The sequence below is a fragment of the Aquarana catesbeiana genome, linkage group LG07 (assembly GCF_042186555.1).
Source record: "Aquarana catesbeiana isolate 2022-GZ linkage group LG07, ASM4218655v1, whole genome shotgun sequence".
Classification (NCBI taxonomy): Eukaryota; Metazoa; Chordata; class Amphibia; order Anura; family Ranidae; genus Aquarana; species Aquarana catesbeiana.
Genome location: NC_133330.1, coordinates 197,443,416 through 197,462,878, shown reverse-complemented (window position 1 = coordinate 197,462,878; position 19,463 = coordinate 197,443,416). Strand labels below are relative to the sequence as shown.

The following is a 19,463-nucleotide window of genomic DNA, read 5'->3' as shown; positions in this document are numbered from 1 at the left end:
GACGTTACCTTTCTTTCACGGCGCACTGGGTAACCCTGCTGGCAGCTGGGAAGGATGCAGGACAGGGTGCAGTATTGGAGCTTGCTCCGCCACCACACCTCCAAAATTCTAATAGTGATGATTCTGCCACACCTCTCTCCTCCACCCCCTCCTCTTCTTCTTCCTCTATGGCCTCTTCCTGTGCAGATTTGTCCTCAGAACCAGCGGTGCTCCGTAGGCGTTCTAGAGGCTACGCAAGCACTGAGGCAAAAAGATGCCATGCGGTGCTTGAGTTGGTCTGCTTAGGGGACAGGAGCCAAACTGGGGCAGAGATTCTGTCAGCTCTGCAGGGGCAGGCTCAGAGGTGGTTGACGCCACGCCAGCTTCACCAGGGATGAAGGTTTGCGACAATGGCACTAACCTCCTCTCCGCCCTCTGACAGGGACACTTCACCCATGTGCCCTGTTTGGCTCACGTCCTTAATTTGGTGGTGCAGCGGTTCTTGTGCAGGTACCCGGGCTTACAGGATATCCTGAGGCAGGCCAGGAAAGTCTGTGGGCATCTCCGCCGGTCATATAATGCCAGTGCTCGGCTGGCTGACCTTCAAAAGAAATGCAACCTGCCCAAGAACCGCCTCATCTGTGACATGCCCACCAGATGGAACTCAACGTTGGCAATGCTGCAGTGGCTGCACATGCAGCAGAGGGCCATCAACGAGTACCTGTGCGAGTAGGGCACCAGGACAGGGTCAGGGGAGCTTGGCTTTTTTTCGCCACACCAGTGGCTCATGATCAAGGATGCATGCACTGTCCTGTTACCATTTGAGGAGGCCACAAGGATGGTGAGCAGTTAACAGTGCACGCATCAGTGATACTGTCCCTCTTGTCTACCTGTTGGAGCACACGCTGAGTTGAATAATGGACAGGGCACTTGAGGCAGAACAGAGGGAGGAAGAGGAGGACTTCCTTACCTCTCAAGGCCCTCTTTATCCAGACAGTATTCCTGTGGGCCTGCCGCTCTCACAGGAAGAGGAGGAGAAGGATGAGGATTGTGTCAGCATGGAGGTGGAGCCTAGCACTCAGCATCAGCAGCAGTCTTCAAGGGATCGTTTACAGTCCCCGGAAACCCATGGACTTGTACGTGGCTGGGAGGAGGTGGCTGAAGATCAGATCGTCCTTAGTGACCCAGTGGACTCTGGATCGAATGCCTCAGCAAACCTACGCTGCAGGGCCTCCCTAATCCTGCAAAGCCTGCAAAAGGACCCTCGGATTTGTGTGATCAAGGAGAGGGATCACTACTGGCTGGCAACCCTTCTTGATCCACGTTACAAGGGTAAGGTTGCGGAACTTATCCAGCCGTCGCAGAGGGAGCAGAGGATGAAACATCTTCGGGAGGCCTTGCAGAAAGGTTTGTGCAACGCGTTTCCAGAGCCTGGGAGGGTACAAATTCCTGGTCCTGGACAACGTGTTGCTGAGGCTTTGGTCAGTCACAGAAGGTGCGGTGGAGAAGGTGGCCATGGTGCAGGAATACCTAGGGGCAAGATCACACTTGGAGACCTTTCCAACCAAAAATCCACTGGGTTACTGGGTCTTGAGGATGGGTCACTGGCCAGCGCTTGCACTGTTTGCAATTGAGCTACTAGCCTGTCCTGCATCCAGCGTTCTTTCGGAACGCATATTCAGTGCCGCTGGAAGGTTTGTAACCGATCACAAAGATTTGCCTGTCCACCGACTCGGTTGATCGCTCACCTTCATAAAAATGAATCAGTCTTGGATCACCAGCTACCAAGCACCTGATGCTGATGTAACCGAATAATTTTTTTATGAATGTGAGATCCCTTGAAGACTGCCTATGCTGACTGACTATCCTGTTATGCCGAATGACAATCCTATTCCTCCTCAATGTTCATGTTGATAGCTTCTAAGAACATTTTTGCTTCTGGGCACCAGCACCAGTGCCTAAAGCCCAATTTTTCTGCTCCAGTTTAACAGGGGCATGTAATTACAATTTTTGCTGTAATATATTGCAGCAGGGCTCGTTCCTGCACTCAACTAGAGTATCTATGAAGGGTTGCAGTGTTGTGGCACCAGCACCAGTGCCTAAAGCCCAATTTTTCTGCACCAGTTTAACAGGGGCATGTAATTACAATTTTTGCTGTAATATTTTGCAGCAGGGCTCGTTCCTGCACTCAACTAGAGTATCTATGAAGGGTTGCAGTGTTGTGGCACCAGCACCAGTGCCTAAAGCCCAATTTTTCTGCTCCTGTTTAACAGGGGCATATAATTACAATTCTTGATATAATATTTCACAGCAGGGCCCGTTCCAGCGCCCACCAAGAGTAACTGTGAGGGCTTACAGTGTTGTGGCAACACCACCACACACCCACCAAAGGCCCAATTTTTCTGACCCTGTTCAACAGAAGCATGTAACAATTTTTGATATAATATTTCACAGCAGGGCCCGTTCCAGCGCCCAGCAAGAGTAACTGTGAGGGCTTACAGTGTTCTGGTACCACCAACACCTAAGGCCCAATTTTCTGCAGAGTATATAGGGCAGGCCCCTACTTTCAAACATCCGACTTACAAACGACTCCTACTTACAAAAGACTCCTACTTACAAACGGAGGGAGACAACAGGAAATGAGAGGAAATCTACCCCTAGGAAGGGAAATTCTCTCCTGTAAGAGTTAATATGGGAAAAAGGTGTCTCCTCCACTGATTTTCACCAATCCTTGTTTTCCTTAAAAACCCAAATTTTCAAAATCCAATTGTCATTGGGACAGAAAGTGAGGTGAAATCTTCTGAACAGGGGCACAGACAGCAAAATGTTACAGGGGTTATCATAACCCTTCCCTATGTTTTCCAAAAAGCTTTAAAATAGATTTTTTGACTGGAGCTACACTTACAAAAAGTACCTGTTCCAAATTACAGATTCTACATAAGAACAAACCTACAGTCCCTGTCTTGTTTGCACTGCCTGTATACTTCTGTTCACAGTATATAGGGCCTGGGGGCCCAACGCCTTTTCTTTTTTTAATTTGGGTGTGGGGTTCCCCTTAATATCCATACAAAACCCAAAGGGCCTGGTAATAAACTGAGGGGGGATGGGGGGGGTGTACCCATGCTGTTTGTCTCACTGATTTTCATCCATATTTCCGACACCCGACATTACATTAAAGCCGCAAGCAGTTTTAAATGACTTTTATTTCTTTAAAAATGTCATTTTGTGCAGGGACTGTTCTAAGCACGGGAAACACGCCCCACTTTACAGGCATACTATAGACACCTCCCAGGTATGATATTTAAAGGAATATTTCACTTTTATTTTTTTCACTTTAACCCCTTTAGCCCCGGAAGAATTTACCCCCTTCCTGACCAGAGCACTTTTTACAATTTGGCACTGCGTCGCTTTAACTGCTAATTGCACGGTCATGCAATGTTGTACCCAAACAAAATTTGCGTCCTTTTGTTCCCACAAATAGAGCTTTCTTTTGATGGTATTTGCTCACCTCTGCGTTTTTTTTTTTTTTTTTGCGCTATGAACGGAAAAAGACCGAAAAATTAGAAAAAAAACAATATTTTCTACTTTTTGTTATAAAGAAAATCCAATAAACTCCATTTTAGTCATACATTTAGTCCAAAATGTTTTCAGCCACATGTATTTGGTAAAAAAAAGTCAATAAGGGTATATTTATTGGTTTGCGCAAAAGTTATAGCGTCTACAAACTAGGGTACATTTTCTGGAATTTACACAGCTTTTAGTTTATGACTGCCTATCTCATTTCTTGAGGTGCTAAAATGGCAGGGCTGTACAACCCCCCCCCCCCAAATGACCCCATTTTGGAAAGTAGACACCCCAAGGAAATTGCTGAGAGGCATGTTGAGCCCATTGAATATTAATTTTTTTTGTCCCAAGTGATTGAATAATGACAAAAAAAAAAAAATTACAAAAAGTTGTCACTAAATGATATATTGCTCACACAGGCCATGGGCTTATGTGGAATTGCACCCCAAAATACATTTAGCTGCTTCTCCTGAGTATGGGAATACCACATGTGTGGGACTTTTTGGGAGCCTAGCAGCGTACGGGGCCCCGAAAACCAAGCACCACCTTCAGGATTTCTAAGGGCGTAAATTTTTGATTTCACTCCTCACTACCTATCACAGTTTTGAAGGCCATAAAATGCCAGGACAGTTCACCCCCCCAGATGACCCCATTTTGGAAAGTAGACACCCCAAGCTATTTGCTGAGAGGCATGTTGAGTCCATGGAATATTTTATATTTTGCCACAAGTTGCGGGAAAATGGCAAACTTTTTTTTTTTTTTGCACAAAGTTGTCACTAAATGATATATTGCTCAAACATGCCATGGGTATATGTGGAATTACACCCCAAAATACATTATGCTGCTTCTCCTGAGTATGGGGATACCACATGTGTGGGACTTTTTGGGAGCCTAGCTGCATACAGGGCCCCGAAATCCAATCACCGCCTTCAGGATTTCTAAGGGCGTAAATTTTTGATTTCACTCCTCACTACCTATCACAGTTCCGAAGGCCATAAAATGCCAAGATGGCACAAAACCCCCCCAAATGACCCCATTTTGGAAAGTAGACACCCCAAGATATTTGCTGAGAGGCATGGTGAGTATTTTGCAGCTCTCATTTGTTTTTGAAAATGAAGAAAGAAAAGAAAAATGTTTTCAAAACTTTGTGACAAAAAGCGAGGTCTGCAAAATACTCACCATACCTCTCAGCAAATAGCTTTAGGTGTCTACTTTCCAAAATGGGGTCATTGGGGGGGGGGGGGGGGTTGTGCCATCTGGGCATTCTGTGATAGGCAGTGAGGAGTGAAAGCAAAAATTTACACCCTTAGAAACCCTGAAGGCGGTGCTTGGTTTTTGGGGTCCTGTATGCGGTTAGGCTCCCAAAAAGTCTCACATGTGGTATCCCTGTACTCAGGAGAAGCAACAGAATGTATTTTGGGGTGTAATTTCACATATTCCCATGGCACGTTTGAGCAATATATAATTTAGTGACAACTTTTGTGCAAAAAAAAAAAAAAAATTGTCTTTTTCCCGCAACTTGTGTCACAATATAAAATATTCCATGGACTCGACATGCCTCTCAGCAAATAGCTTGGGGTGTCTACTTTCCAAAATGGGATCATTTGGTGGGTTTTGAACTGTCCTGGCATTTTATGCACAACATTTAGGAGCTTATGTCACACATTACCCACTCTTCTAACCACTTGAAGACAAAGCCCTTTCTGACACTATTTGTTTACATGAAAAAATACTTTTTTTTGCAAGAAAATTACTTTGAACCCCCAAACATTATATATTTTTTTAAAGCAAAGGCCCTACAGATTGAAATGGTGGGTGTTTAGTTTTTTTTTTCACACAGTATTTGCGCAGCGATTTTTCAAATGCATTTTTTGTGGAAAAAACTTTTTTAATTTTAATGCACTAAAACACACTATATTGTCCAAATGTTTGATGAGATAAAAAAGATGATCTTAGGCCGAGTACATGGATACATGACATGCTTTAAAATTGCGCACAAACGTGCAGTGGCGACAAACTACCAACATTTTTAAAAGCCTTCAAAAGCCTTTACAGGTTGCCACTTTAGATTTACAGAGGATGTCTACTGCTAAAATTACTGCCCTCGATCTCACCTTCGCGGTGAAACCTCACATGCATGGTGCAATTGCTGTTTACATTTGACGCCACACCAACGCTTGCATTTGCCTTTGTGCGAAAGCAAGAGGGGGGACAGGGGTGCTTTTTTTTTTTTTTTTTTATCTTATTTTTAAACTGTTCTTTTAAATTTTTTTTTAATCATTTTTATTGTTATGTCAGGGAATGTAAATATCGCCTATGATAGCAATAGGTAGTGACAGGTACTCTTTTTTGAAAAAAATGGGGTTTATTAGACCCTAGATCTCTCCTCTGCCCTGAAAGCATCTGACCACACCAAGATCAGTGTGATAAAATGCTTTCCCAACTTCCCAATGGCGCTGTTTACATCTGGCGAAATCTAAATCATGAAATGCTCATAGCTTCTGGTTTCTTAGGCCATAGAGATGATTGGAGCCATTCTGGTCTCTGATCAGCTCTATGGTCAGCTGGCTGAATCACCGGCTGCATTCTCAGGTTCCCTGTTGGGACAGGAGAGTCAGAGAAAAACATGGAAGACGGTGGGAGGGGGGGGGACATTCCCTCCCACTGCTTGTAAAGGCAGTCTAGAGGCTAATTAGCCACTAGGATTGCTTTTACATGAAAGCCGCCCGCTGGCTGAAAAGAATGATACCAAGATGATACCTAAACCTGCAGGCATCATTCTGGTATAACCACTCAAAGTTCAGCAACATACCAGTACGTTGCTGGTCATTATTGGGCATATATTGTAATCTTTTTTTTTCATGCAGCCTGTGGGCTAAACGAAAAAAGAGATTGATTGGTGGGTATGCCCACCATTAGAATACCTCCCTTCATCCACCCACTTCTAATGATGGGCATACATGCACCATTTATATATGCCAAAGCATGGGGGTCATCCGCCCCAAAAGTTAGGAGTAAATCGCTCCTCCGCCCCTGCTGCCTCCATGCTTCGGCATATATCACCTCCGACAGCGCTGGAGTCATGGCTTTATGTATCGTGGGAGCAAACGCTGTTGCTGTCAAGGTAAATAAATCCGCACTGCAGCTGAATGGCGTACCTGAAGACAAAAAAATGGTTAACAATAAAACACAGTAAACAGTAAAGTATAAAAAATTGCATACCTGAAAAGCAAACATGATAAAACATAATAACAATAAAACATTGCAGAATAGAATACAGTAAAAAAGAGCAGAACAATAGAGAGAGAATAGAGAGAGAGAGATCAATAAAACGACAACTATTTTTTTTTTTTTTATTTTATATTTTTTTTGTGGGGTTTTTTTTTTTCTTTTTTTTTTTTTTACACTTTTTTTGTAACTGTAACTTTTATAACTGTAACCAGTTCCAGGTTTGGGTCTCTCAAAATGCGGTGGCATCTTGGGAGACCCTGTGAAAGTGTGCCTAGTCTGTTCAATGCTGTACCCTACGCTAATACTCAACTAGTGTATGGTAGCGTTCAAAACATTCACCAATGCAAAGACCAGGATTGTCAGGACAGGAGGGACAATAATAGCGGGTGTCACGCCTATATCCGCACTTGCTGCAGGCACAACATCTTTTTTGGGGGAGTTCGTTGGGTAGGGGTACTCGGGAGGACTTAAAGAAAATGGCTCTCATGCATCCGACTACATTTCTTTGGGGATGTGAATGGGGGAAGTACGGGTGCTGCAGAAGTGGTGGGTTCCCAATTAGGATTGGCGAATGCAGCAGGAAGGGGACTATGGGCACGACGGGCCTGTGTTTGTCTTCTTCTTGGTGGCAGCGGGACACTACTTGTGCTTGCCACCTCACCAGCTTGAATTGCACTTATGGGATTCGCCACGTCACCAAGTGTTACTGCAGTGCTGGTTTGACTACGACCGGGGTGTACTAGGCCACTGGTGCTTGCCAGTTCACCAAAACGCTACCAAAAAAACTGTTAGCGATTGCAGGGATCAGGCCTGACTCTGCGAACGCTGCAGTTATGTGTTTAGTGTTTTGTAAGTGACAGTGATCGATCAATACTGCACTTGGGTGGGCTGGGCTGGGCGAAGGGGCAAAACGCAGGTGCTAGCAGGTATCTGGGCTGATCCCGCTAACACTGTGTTTTTTGGGAACCCTAAAGTGCTGGGGAAGCTAGTATAGATCTGATCGGATCAGATATTGATCCGTTCAGATACTATACCACTAAGGGAGGTGTACGGTGCGTGCGTGGGTGTTAGCGCTACTGGCACTAACTTGACGCTGCCTGGGGCTGGTGCTTGCCAGTTCACCAAAACACTACCAAAAAAGCTGTTAGCGATCGCAGGGATCAGGCCTGACTCTGCGAACGCTGCAGTTATGTGTTTAGTGTTATGTAAGTGACAGTGATCGATCGATACTGCACTTGGGTGGGCTGGGCTGGGCCGGACGGAGGGGCAAAACGCAGGTGCTAGCAGGTATCTGGGCTGATCCCGCTAACACTGCGTTTTTGGGAACCCTAAACTGCTGGGGATGCTAATATAGATCTGATCGGATCAGATATTGATCCGTTCGAAAACTATACCACTAAGGGAGGTGTATGGTGCGTGCCTGGGTGTTAGCACTACTGGCACTAACCTGACGCTGCCTGGGGTGACGCAGACCCTATCTGACCCTAAAACCTAACTTATATCACCGCCGGGCGATCAGGGGGCTAAACCTTTATTAGGTAATAAACGGCGGGTGCCCTGACACTATAAAAACTAAACTAACTAACCAGCCTCACCCGTAACAGTTATACGGTGATCACTGGTGAAAGGGTTAAATAGGGGGCAATCAAGGGGTTAAAACATTTATTAGGTAGTATATGGGGGTCCCTGACGCTATAAAACGGCGAACCTATATATTTACCTCCCTAACTAGCGTCACCAGTGACACTAATAAAACGATTGCTTAGTGACACTGGTGACAGGGGGTGATCAAGGGGTTAAAACTTTATTAAGGGGGGTTAGGGGGGTACCCTAGACCTAAAGGGGCTACCACTAACTGCCCTACCACTTCTAACTGTCACAAACTGACACCAATGCAGTAATCAGAAAAAAAAACTGCTATTGGTGTCACTGTGACGGGGGAGGGGGGTGATTAGGGGGTGATCAGGGGGTGATTGGGGGGTGTATGGGGGGTGTAAAGTGTGCCTGGTGTGTTTTACTGTAAGTGTATGTGTTGTGCACTTACTCAGATGTCTTCTCTCCTTGGCGCCGGAATGGAAAATACAGAGCCGAGGAGAGATGACATCACTTCCTCTGCCGCTGTTTACTATACAGCAGCAGAGGAAGATTCTCATTCGTCGGGAGCGATCGCGGGGGGGCGGCCACAAATGAGTGGTCTCCCCCTCAGCCTGAATCGCTCCCCTAACGATGCCGACCGCCTCGGGCGATGCGCCCCCCGCCCACAGGAGGCAGATCACATACCAGGTACGTGATTTTGCCTGCCCGTGCCATTCTACCGCAGTATATCTGCGTTAGGCGGTCGGCAAGTGGTTAAGCATCATTATAATCACTGCTCCCGGAAAAACGGCCGTTTTTAAAACTTTCTTTTGCATTGATACATGTCCCCTGGGGCAGGACCCGGGTCCCCAAACCCTTTTTAGGACAATAACGTGCAAATTAGCCTTTAAAATTCGCACTTTTGATTTCTCACATTCGAGTCCCATAGACTTTAACGGTGTTTGAATGTTCGCGCAAACTTTTGGTCTGTTCGCATGTTCTGGATGCGAACCAAACCCGGGGGGTGTTTGGCCCATCCCTAAGTCACTAATGGTAGTTGTTCTTAACTCTTGGTAACACAGAACAGACCTTTACTTATCTCACAGTATCCCACTGTAGATCTTAACTCACTGAGCTTCCAGTCTCTCACTAAACTTCCAGATCCCAGTCATCACTGGATCCCCTGAGCTCTTCCACAGCTGTCCAGCTGCACACTCCTCAAGCGTCACCCCCGCTATCCTGCTGGGTCCCTGGCTTGGCACTTGCTGATGCTTTCCCACTTCTTCACCATCCCCGATTGGTGAGAAGACTGCTCAGGTACTTGCTTCAGCTTACTCACAGTAGTCTCCGGTAACAAGGTCGTTGGTCCCTTCCGCTCTACCTCTGACCACATCTGGTTCCCTATCCGCCTGAACCTTTATAACTCGGTTGGACTCCAATCATGCTGTCCCAAACCTACGCTGCTTTTCCTGCTTCTGGATAGGCCTCAGGCAGCCTAGCAGCCAGGTGTCCCCAAGATAAGCCTCAGGCTTCCGGCCTAGCAGTCCGGGGTGACATAACACACGTCCACCCAGACAGCCATCCAGGTGGCACAGAACCCCAATCACCTGACTCCACCCAAATAAATAGGCTATACGAGCAGGCCAAGGGACTTAAAGGAACCCTTGCCTATTGGCTGAGACACCCCATCCATTCATAATCCGTCCTTGCTATGCCCTTGTCTTATCTAATGTCACCAGCTACAATGCCACCTAGTGACAGAAGAGAGAAGTGCAGCAATTCCAGAATTAGGGGGAAATCAGTGGATCTCCTAACAATTAGCCAGGACAATTACTACCTGGCAAACTAAATTGGTTAGCAACCCTGCCTAAACACCAGGGTGCTACATTCTCTTCAACCGTCTTATCCCAAATAGCGTCCCCTATGGGCCTATGACGAGCTTGGCCCAGGCCACGTTATTTCAGCTTCGTCATTTTGCAAATGCATTACTCATATCTCCAAATTCAACATCTTTTCTCCTCTTTAGCTCCATCATGTACACTAGATAAACCCCCTATATCTGAATATACTTGTGCCCAGGGACCTTATCAACTCCACTTAATCTCATCTATTTACAAAATCTTACATGAAGCCACCTTACTCGATACAGACCTTCATTCTTATATGCGCAAGTGGTCACAACTCTTACAAAGACCCATACCTTTACCCTGTTGGGATAAGATTTGGACATCTATATCTAAATCATCCAGATGTGTGGTGCAGAGAGAGACTACTGTCAAGATATTAATGTTTGTAAAACCACTGAAGTGCTCCATCGCTATGATTTGCCACTATGTTGGCATTGTGGCACTGACATTGAGTCTCTTTTCCATTTTTTTGGCCATGCTCCCTAATACAACCTTTTTGGGTGATGTCTACCCTCCAAAGCTTGCTTAATGTATCATTACCATTAGACCCATTATGCTATCTGCTGGGTCTTCCCTTTCCTGCGTTAAAAAAAAGTCAGTAAAACAGTTTATCTCCTATATCGTATTGGCTGCTCGTAGTGTTATCCCATTGTGCTAATTATCGGAGAAACCTCCTCCCTACTCCCTGTTTCTCCAAACTATCTCTGAGATCGGCAGAATGGAATATCTCACTGCAGATGTCAATCAAACACTACCACAATTTTAACAAAATCTGGGAAACTTGGGATCAATCTGAGTATGGTATTCCGCTTGCTACGCCCGAATATGCCACTTTATCAATGCTTATCCATCCTTTTTGGTATTGAGCAGAATGTCTCATTATTGTATTTCTTTTATTACTTTGATTATTTTGCCCTTCCTCCATTATATGTGTTGGCCTGTCTTTGAAAGTAAAACAGCTGATTTCCCAAAAGTGTTCATCCTTCTTTGAGGTGTGTTTTGTTTTGAAGAATGTCATAACTACACGCTATAACCTCTGTTCATTTGTCTTGAAAATCCTAATAAATATACAATTTTGAAGAAAATTTGCTAGTAGCAATTTTTTTTTGTTTTTTTACTGCAAAAGAGACTTACTTTCCTACAATAAAGGATTCTTCCCTTCCTCCTTGCAAACTTTTTACACTGGTGCTCAGAATATCATCCTGACATCTTCTGGGTGTGCATGCACAGGCGTTATGGCCTGGTTAAGCAATCAACATGGCTGAAAAACTTCAAAGAGATCTGCAAGCATATGGAGGTGATGGTGAGGGAGCTCAGATGTTGGTGGATTAACCCTAATAACACATAATTAATACTATCCCTTGTATTATATTATTATTATGCATTTTTGCTGTCAGTATTCTTCTTAGAGACCACACTAATCTACATTTTGTGGTAAAATACCACTCATCTACAATATCATAATATCTCAATTATCTTTAGTTCTGACATTAAATCTTCTTTTAGAGATATCAGCTTTTTCAGCAGAACTGAATTTACCTTATTTTGTTTAACACAGAACAGATCTAGAAAAATTCTGCATCAATATTGACATGTTAGCTTTTGAGAAGTCAAAACACAAAACCAAAGTATGAAATAGTAATAAAATAATAGGTATAGTCCCTAAAAGGGCCAAAAGGGTCCATGTACAGTACATTTACAGTGAACAGGACACTGCATTTCTGACAAGTTCAACAAGTATTTTTACTGTACTTGTTGGGAATGTTTTTAGCCTGGATAATTAAAACTAATGCAGCTATGACACCTAAGAACTGATTACTTCTTTCCTTAAAGGTATAGTTCACCTTTATCACAAAACTGCCTATGCAGATAAGGGGCATCTGTAGATAAAAACAAACTGTACAGCTCTGACTAAAGTTGAATAAAGTCCTTACTATAGGTTTAGGCCATTTACATACTTCATGAAGCCTGACAGGAATATACCCAGGATGTTGCTAAGTACTCCTAGGATATTGCTAAGTGAGGCCTAGTCATTACTGCTCACCTCCACCATCACAGGAGTGAGCTCTCAAATGCTGAGCTCAGAGCTACTGCATCAGGGGAGAGAGAGTATGTAAGGGGAGTTTAAATCAGAGAGCTCACTCCCGTGATGGTGGAAGTGGGCAGTGATGGCTAGGCCTCACTTAGCAACGTCCTGGGAGTATTCCAGTCAGGCTTCATAAGGTATGTAAATGGACTACACCTATAGCAAGGGCATTGGTCATCTTTAGTCAGAGCTGCAAAGTTTTTTTTAATTTACAAACATTCCTTACCTGCATAGGCAGGTTTTTTTTTATAAAGGTGAACTATCCTTTTAAATGGTGTCAGTAGTATGATCAATAAGAAGATGAAATGACAGAGTTTATTTAGCCATCAGTAGCTGTGGAATTGTCCTGGTATCTTATAATGAATATAATATTAGAACTTTGGCTTCGATACTCAGGTACTTATGAAAACTAAACCCTGAACAAATAATTTTCATACGCACCATGGACTATTAATGTAACTCTAAATTGTCACATGTAAAGTGACTAGTAACTAATAACTGAAGTGCAACACAATGGTTTACTGGTTAGCAATCCTGCCTTACATCACTAGGGTTCCATGGTTTGAACTGCATGAAGTTTGCATGTTCTCCCTGTGCTTGCATGGGTTTTTTCCCACATTCCAAAGACATGCTGGTCAGTGAGTTTGCCCTGGTATGTTTGTGTATCCATGTTAGATTGTAAGCTAGTTGAGAGCAGGGACTGATGTAAATGTACAATATGTAAAGTTCTGCATAACACAGTCAACACTGTATAAATACTTGTAATAAATAATATAAAGGCTTTTTACAGAAAGAGAAAAATAGGAAATTATTACTGTTGATATTTCTGCTAAAATTGATCGTAATATATACACGTTGCATTGTAACTACTGTCATGTTTGCTCACTAGGAGAGATTGTATACCAGATTGTATTACTAAAAGTAATGCTTGGTAAAATACAGTACAGGTCCACATGAAAGCTAGGCTTAACATTTTTTAAAGCTAATGACTGTAAGCTAAACTCTGGGTTGGTGGCAAGCTTTAAATATAGCTTATGCAAAATTTCTTAGGAGTCTATTTTTCAATGTTTACACACAAGATTCAAACATGGACTCTTATACAAAAAAGGTGTGAATCTCTGGTGAATCTTGTATGGATAATGGGTTAAAATGTTGATAAATAGATACTTTAAAGTAGAATTCCAGTCTAAACCTAACTAGTCTTAAAAATGTCCCCTCCCCTCTACACCTATACTGACTAATCTGTTTAACCACTTGCCGACCAGCCGGCGTCATTATACTGCAGCAGGTCGGCACAATCCCACGAGCCGTCGTAGCTGTACGTTGGCTCCTTTAAGTGGGATAGCAGGTGCGTGCACGCTGCCCTGCGGGGGTGCCGATGCTCGTGACTGGCGGTCGCGATGACCGCTGGCCATGAGCGATCACGGGCATGAGAGGCAGAACAGGGACGTGTGTGTGTAAACACACAAATTCCTGTTCTGTTCTGAGAGGAGATGCAGATCGTGAGTTCCTAATAGCTAGGAACCATGATCTATCATCTCCTATAGTCAGTCCCCTCCCCCTACAGTTAGAACACACAGTCAGGGAACAATGTTAACCACTTGATCGCCCCCTAGTGTTAACCCATTGCCTACCGGTGACATTTATACAGTAATCAGTGCATTTTTATAGCACTGATCGCTGTATAATTGTCAGTCGTCCCAAAAATATGTCAAAAGTGTCCGATGTGTCCGCCATAATGTCTCAGTTGTATAGTAAGTTGTATACACTTACCTATTCTCAGTCCACTTCAGTCTTGTCACATGATCTGGCTCCCCGTGTCAGCCAGCGGTGGTTTCAGGGGAGAGGAGAGAGCGCTCAAACTGTCACTCACAGCCTCCCAGCCATTCTCGGCACTACTCCTCTACCCTGCAGCCACTGCTGGCTGACACATGAGAGCCAGATCACGTGACCGATCCAGAGTGAGCTGAACATAGATAAGTGTAAATATCTTTTTTACATAAACGAGTCAGCATAGGTTTTAGGAGGAAGGAGAGGACAACAACCACTTGAATCCCGTGCTATAGCCGACAGATGGCTATAGCCCAGGCCTAAATTGCCATGGCATCCATGTACGTCCTCCCATGCTTGCGCCACCTGCGCGCTCCCTGTGATCATGAGTCCTTTATCCCTGCCCTTTACCACGTGATCAGCTGTCAGTGTGAGGAGAAAAAACAAGCCGATTACCGGTTCATGTAAAAGGGACATTGGTCCCACACACCGACAGCCACTGCTGCTAAGCAGTGCCCACCAGTGCCACCTATCACTGCCCACCAGTGCCACCTATCAGTTCCCATCAGTGCTGCCAATCAGTTACCTCCAGTGCCTCATCATCAGTTCCACCTATCAGTGCTGCCTATCAGTGCCACCTACCAGTGCCCATTAGTGCCACCTATCATTTCCCATCAGTGCCACCTATCAGTGCCACCTATCAGTGCAGCCTCATCAGTGCCCACCAGTGTTGCCTCATCAGTGCCCATCAGTGCAGCCTATCAGTGCCCTTCAGTGCAGACTCATCAGCGCACATCAATGAAGGAGAAAAATTACCTGTTTGCAAAGTTTTATAACAAACTATGAAAATGGTTCATTGTCATTTAAAGTGCGACAGCGCTGAAAACTAAAAATTGGCCTGGGCAGGAAGGGGGTATAAGTGCCCAGTAAGCACGTGGTTAAGATTAGTTAGGCTTGGGCTGGAATTCTACTTTAAGTGTATGTAAATCCTAAATCTATTTTCCAATATATTATACCTTACTGTATACAGGGAGAGCGCGCCTGACAGGTCCCTGTAGGGGATCTCTCCCCCCTCCCTTTTCTCTTCGGACACTGACCTTGCTAATGCGAGCGGCACTCGCACACGCATCCGCCCACTCTCTGCTCCCTCCCCTGTGTCCCTATTAGCAGGAGTAGAGGAGCCAATCAGAGGGACTGTAACCAGCTGTAGGAGCAGCTGCAATGGATTCTGGGACATGTAGTCCCCTTACCAAAAAGCCCCATAGTCTTTTATGGGGGCAGAAACTACAGCATGCTCTGGGAGAAGAGAAACTAGAGACTCCATCTTGTTTCCTGTGGGGAGTTCAGTTACCATGAGGCAGAAGAGACTGGACTCAGGGGAGAGGTGTTGCCTCACAGGTCAGTCCACAGCTCATTTGCAAGCTCCACAGCCGGTCGGGGACATCCAGCTGCATTTCCAGATGCACCTGCATTGACAGTGTGAAGCGTTTCAGTGTGAGGTGACCAGTCAGGTCGCCAGAAAAGACTGCCTATTTCCAGAACGTTCGTTTGGGCTTGGCCGCAGGATTTGGTGAGAGGGCAATTGCCCATCTGCAGAGAACAAGGACACTGCACACAGAGTTGTTTCACATTGCCCATCCGGCTTTTTGAACACTGTATACTGACATCATTGCTCTTAGTAACCTTGCTGACACTTGTAGTGCCACAGGACACAAGACCATTTAGATACAGAGACACTTTATACAGACACCATTGTCCTTTCACCTTGCTGGGGAAGATCCTGCATTCTTTACTTGATAATCTGGGCCAGTTGTACTGTTTGGCCCTGCTATTCAGGAGTTTAAGTGCACCAACGAAAGTGGCTAGCTGAAGACCTAAGGCCTCATTCTTCTTTAAAAGGACTGAAGTTATTGGTGCCATACGGGCATGCACACACATGTCCAGGGCTCTGTATATGTAGTGGGTGTGCAGGATATCTTGTGAACTGATTTATTGAATGTTGATTTGGGTACAGTGTTGGTAATTGGGCCTGTGGTGTCTGGGGACTGAAGAGAGAAGGCTGACATAAGAGAAGGTCATTCTTCTGCTCTCCTCCTGCCTGGACTCATAGAGCCAAATTTAACCGCTTCAGCCCGGAAGAATTTACCCCCTTCCTGACCAGAGCACTTTTTGCGATTCGGCATTGCATCGCTTTAACTGACCATTAGCGCGGTCGTGCGACGTGGCTCCCAAACAAAATTTACGTCCTTTTTTTCCCACAAATAGAGCTTTCTTTTGGTGGTATTTAATCACCTCTGCGATTTTTATTTTTTGCACTATAAACAAAATAAGAGCGACAATTTTGAAAAAAAACGCATTATTTTTTACATTTTGCTATAATAAATATCCCCCCAAAAATATGTAAAAAAACATTATTTTTCCTCAGTTTAGGCCGATATGTAAAAAATCGCAATAAACGTTTATTGATTGGTTTGCGCAAAAGTTATAGCGTTTACTAAATAGGGGATAGTTTTATGGCATTTTTATTAATATTTTTTTTTTTTTACTAGTAATGGCGGCGATCAGCGATTTTTATTGTGACATGGAGCAGTGATCAGTGACACTTGTCATTAGGCAGAACGGGGAGATGCTGTTTACATCAGCATCTCCCCGTTCGTCCTCTCCGTAAAGCGATCGCGGGTATCCCTGCAGCGATCGAGTCCGCGGGACCCGCGACCCGACTCACGGAGCTCCCGGCCGGCGCGCACGCAATGGCACAGCAGGGAATTCAAATGGATGTACAGGTACGTCCATTTGCCCAGCCGTGCCATTCTGCCAACGTACATCGTCGCGTGCCGGTCGGGAACTGGTTAAGTAGTGACAGCCAATCTGATATAAAGTGTCATATTGTGATTTATTTGCCATTTAAGTGTGCCTCTGCTCTTGGGGTTATTCTCAGGTTTGGAATCCCCAGATAACAACCTGAATACAGCTATATTGCTATTGATCTCAGTTATTGCTCTCCAGTTACATTACTTATATATATATATATATATATATATATATATATATATATATATATATATATATATATATATATATATATACTGTTATTGTTTGTTACCCTTTTGTACAGAAATATTGCAGTAAAGACAATTCCGTGTTTTATCATAACGTGTGTGTTTCTCATTGGTCCTTACACTAACATTATTGCCAGGTGTGCCAGAGGGGGCTGAGACTGTTATTGGGGTTGAGAGGCAGAGTACAGAACCAAATATACTTAGGCGGCTCCTATGAGGGTTGCGCTGCATATGCAAAATATTTTTTGTACAAAATTTCTTACCTGGAGATTCTGCAAATAACAGCACTTCCTGTGGAGGGACTGACAACACCAAGTCACTGGTTCACAATTAGCAGATGCATTTGCAGCCTACTATGTATGCATCTTCCATTGGGCTGCCTATCAGGTCTATGAGATAAGCAGCACAATGGCCAACTGAAGGGGCTCACATGACAGGCTGACAATACAGCTGCTAATTTTTAGAGAGTGGCTTAACATTGTTCCCCTGTAGCAGAAAAAAAACTTTGCAACAAACGCACAAAAAACAGTTACTTAAAGTGCATTTCCACCTTTGCAGCCATGTTGCTATAGCACCTATGACCCATTTGTTACATGTCCTTATTCATATAGTATAACTTTACAAAAATTAGTAAAAATATATGCTTATCTTTTTAAATGTTTTTTTTTTTCTGAAAATGACAGTACTGAAAAATCCTACTCAGTTATCCCTTGTTATGTAATGTTTGTGAGGGGCAGATATGTTTTGTTTGCATGATTATGCCTCTCTGTATTGTGATGGCAGATTTCATTATCAGTTGTTAACTAGATGTGCTGGACTGTCCATCTAATGTAATGTCTTTCAGTCTTGTCCCTCCAGTCTGTACCTTATCTCCACATTGCCATTAAGAATGAGCTTGGGCTTGACTTGGATTCAGTCCAAACCCATATTCTACCAAACCCAGAAGGAAGCTGTCAGTGGCAGGAAAATAAGTTGCTGGAGGGAGATTTCCCACACCACAGCTGCATGTAAACAAAGGGGTGGGTATGCTTGTGCACTGATCAGTGTTGGTGACTCAGGTGGCACCTCCTCTCTTCATAAAAAACACTGCATTCTTTTTAATGAATGGAAGGCATTCTGTAATCGGAGAAGGTGTGGTAGAACACCACAACCTCTGCTCCTCCAATCACACAGCAGTGAATCAGTGTATTAAGTGTACTGCAGCCGGACCTACATGCCTCAGTGCTAGAGTTGCCACCTTTTCTTCAAGCCAAACCCGAACACTTTAGCAGCGCACGGTACCCCGACCGCGGCACAATTTTGCCACGAATTTCACCCGACAAATTGCGGCGAAATCGCGCAAACAGAATCGTGGGGTTCCTGTCACCCAAAAGAAGTTTTGCTTCGCGATTTGGGATGCCATTATCCCCTCCTATTATAAATATTCCTCCCCTACCAGCACAAATCCTCCTCCCCCAATACCCCAATGGCAGCCGACAGGGGGTACCACAGGGCCTCCTGTAGGGGCCCCAGCACCCAGCACACAGGGGGACCTGGACAGCAGGGGGATCGGAGCGGTGAGCAGGGGGAATTACAGAGGGGTCAAAACATAAGGAAGAGAGAGAGGCCCCAGGTAGCTGCTGGTGCAGTAGTTTTAATAAATTAAATATTTGAAAACAATCCACTCACTCTCCATGTCGAAGCTGTAGGCATGTCAGTCTGTGAAGTACGCTGTCCCATTCTCCTGATCAGCAATTCAGTGAAACAGCAGCGTGGATCGGGAGAATGGGGCAGCGGACTTAACAGACTGACATGCCTACAGCTTTGACATGGAGAGTGAGTAGATTGTTTTTAAACATTTAATTTATAAAAAACTACTGCACCAGCAGCTGCCTGTCGCCTCTCTCTCTCCCTTATGTTTTGACTCCTCTGCCCCCCCCCACCTGCCGCTCCGATCCCCCTGCTGTCCGGGTCCCCCTGTGTGCTGGGGCCCCTACAGGAGGCCCTGTGGTACCTCCTGTCAGCGGCACTGGTGTCCGGGTCTCAGGCAGAGGGAAACCCGGGCACAGCATTCTAAACCCGTACTGTCCGGGTCAAAACCGGACAGGTGGCAACCCTACTCAGTGCTGGATATTCAATGCAAACAGGAGACTGTTGCCTAAGTAAAAGTATGTAACAAATACTGTAGCAGCTACTGTAGAAGTGGGTACACATTTTTAGTGCCAACTTATTTTTGTCTGTGCAAATGGCCAAAAAACATTTTTGGCCATGCTTCAGCTTTAAGAAAACTGTACACAGTGAGACATGATGCCA

At 44.7% G+C, this 19,463-nt stretch overlaps 1 protein-coding gene across 11 annotated transcripts in view; it reads left to right on the top strand.

Annotated features, from left to right (window-relative positions):
* PTPRC (protein tyrosine phosphatase receptor type C) overlaps nt 1–19,463 on the top strand; it is a 279,056-nt gene that overhangs the window by 191,609 nt on the left and 67,984 nt on the right. The window lies entirely within an intron of this gene.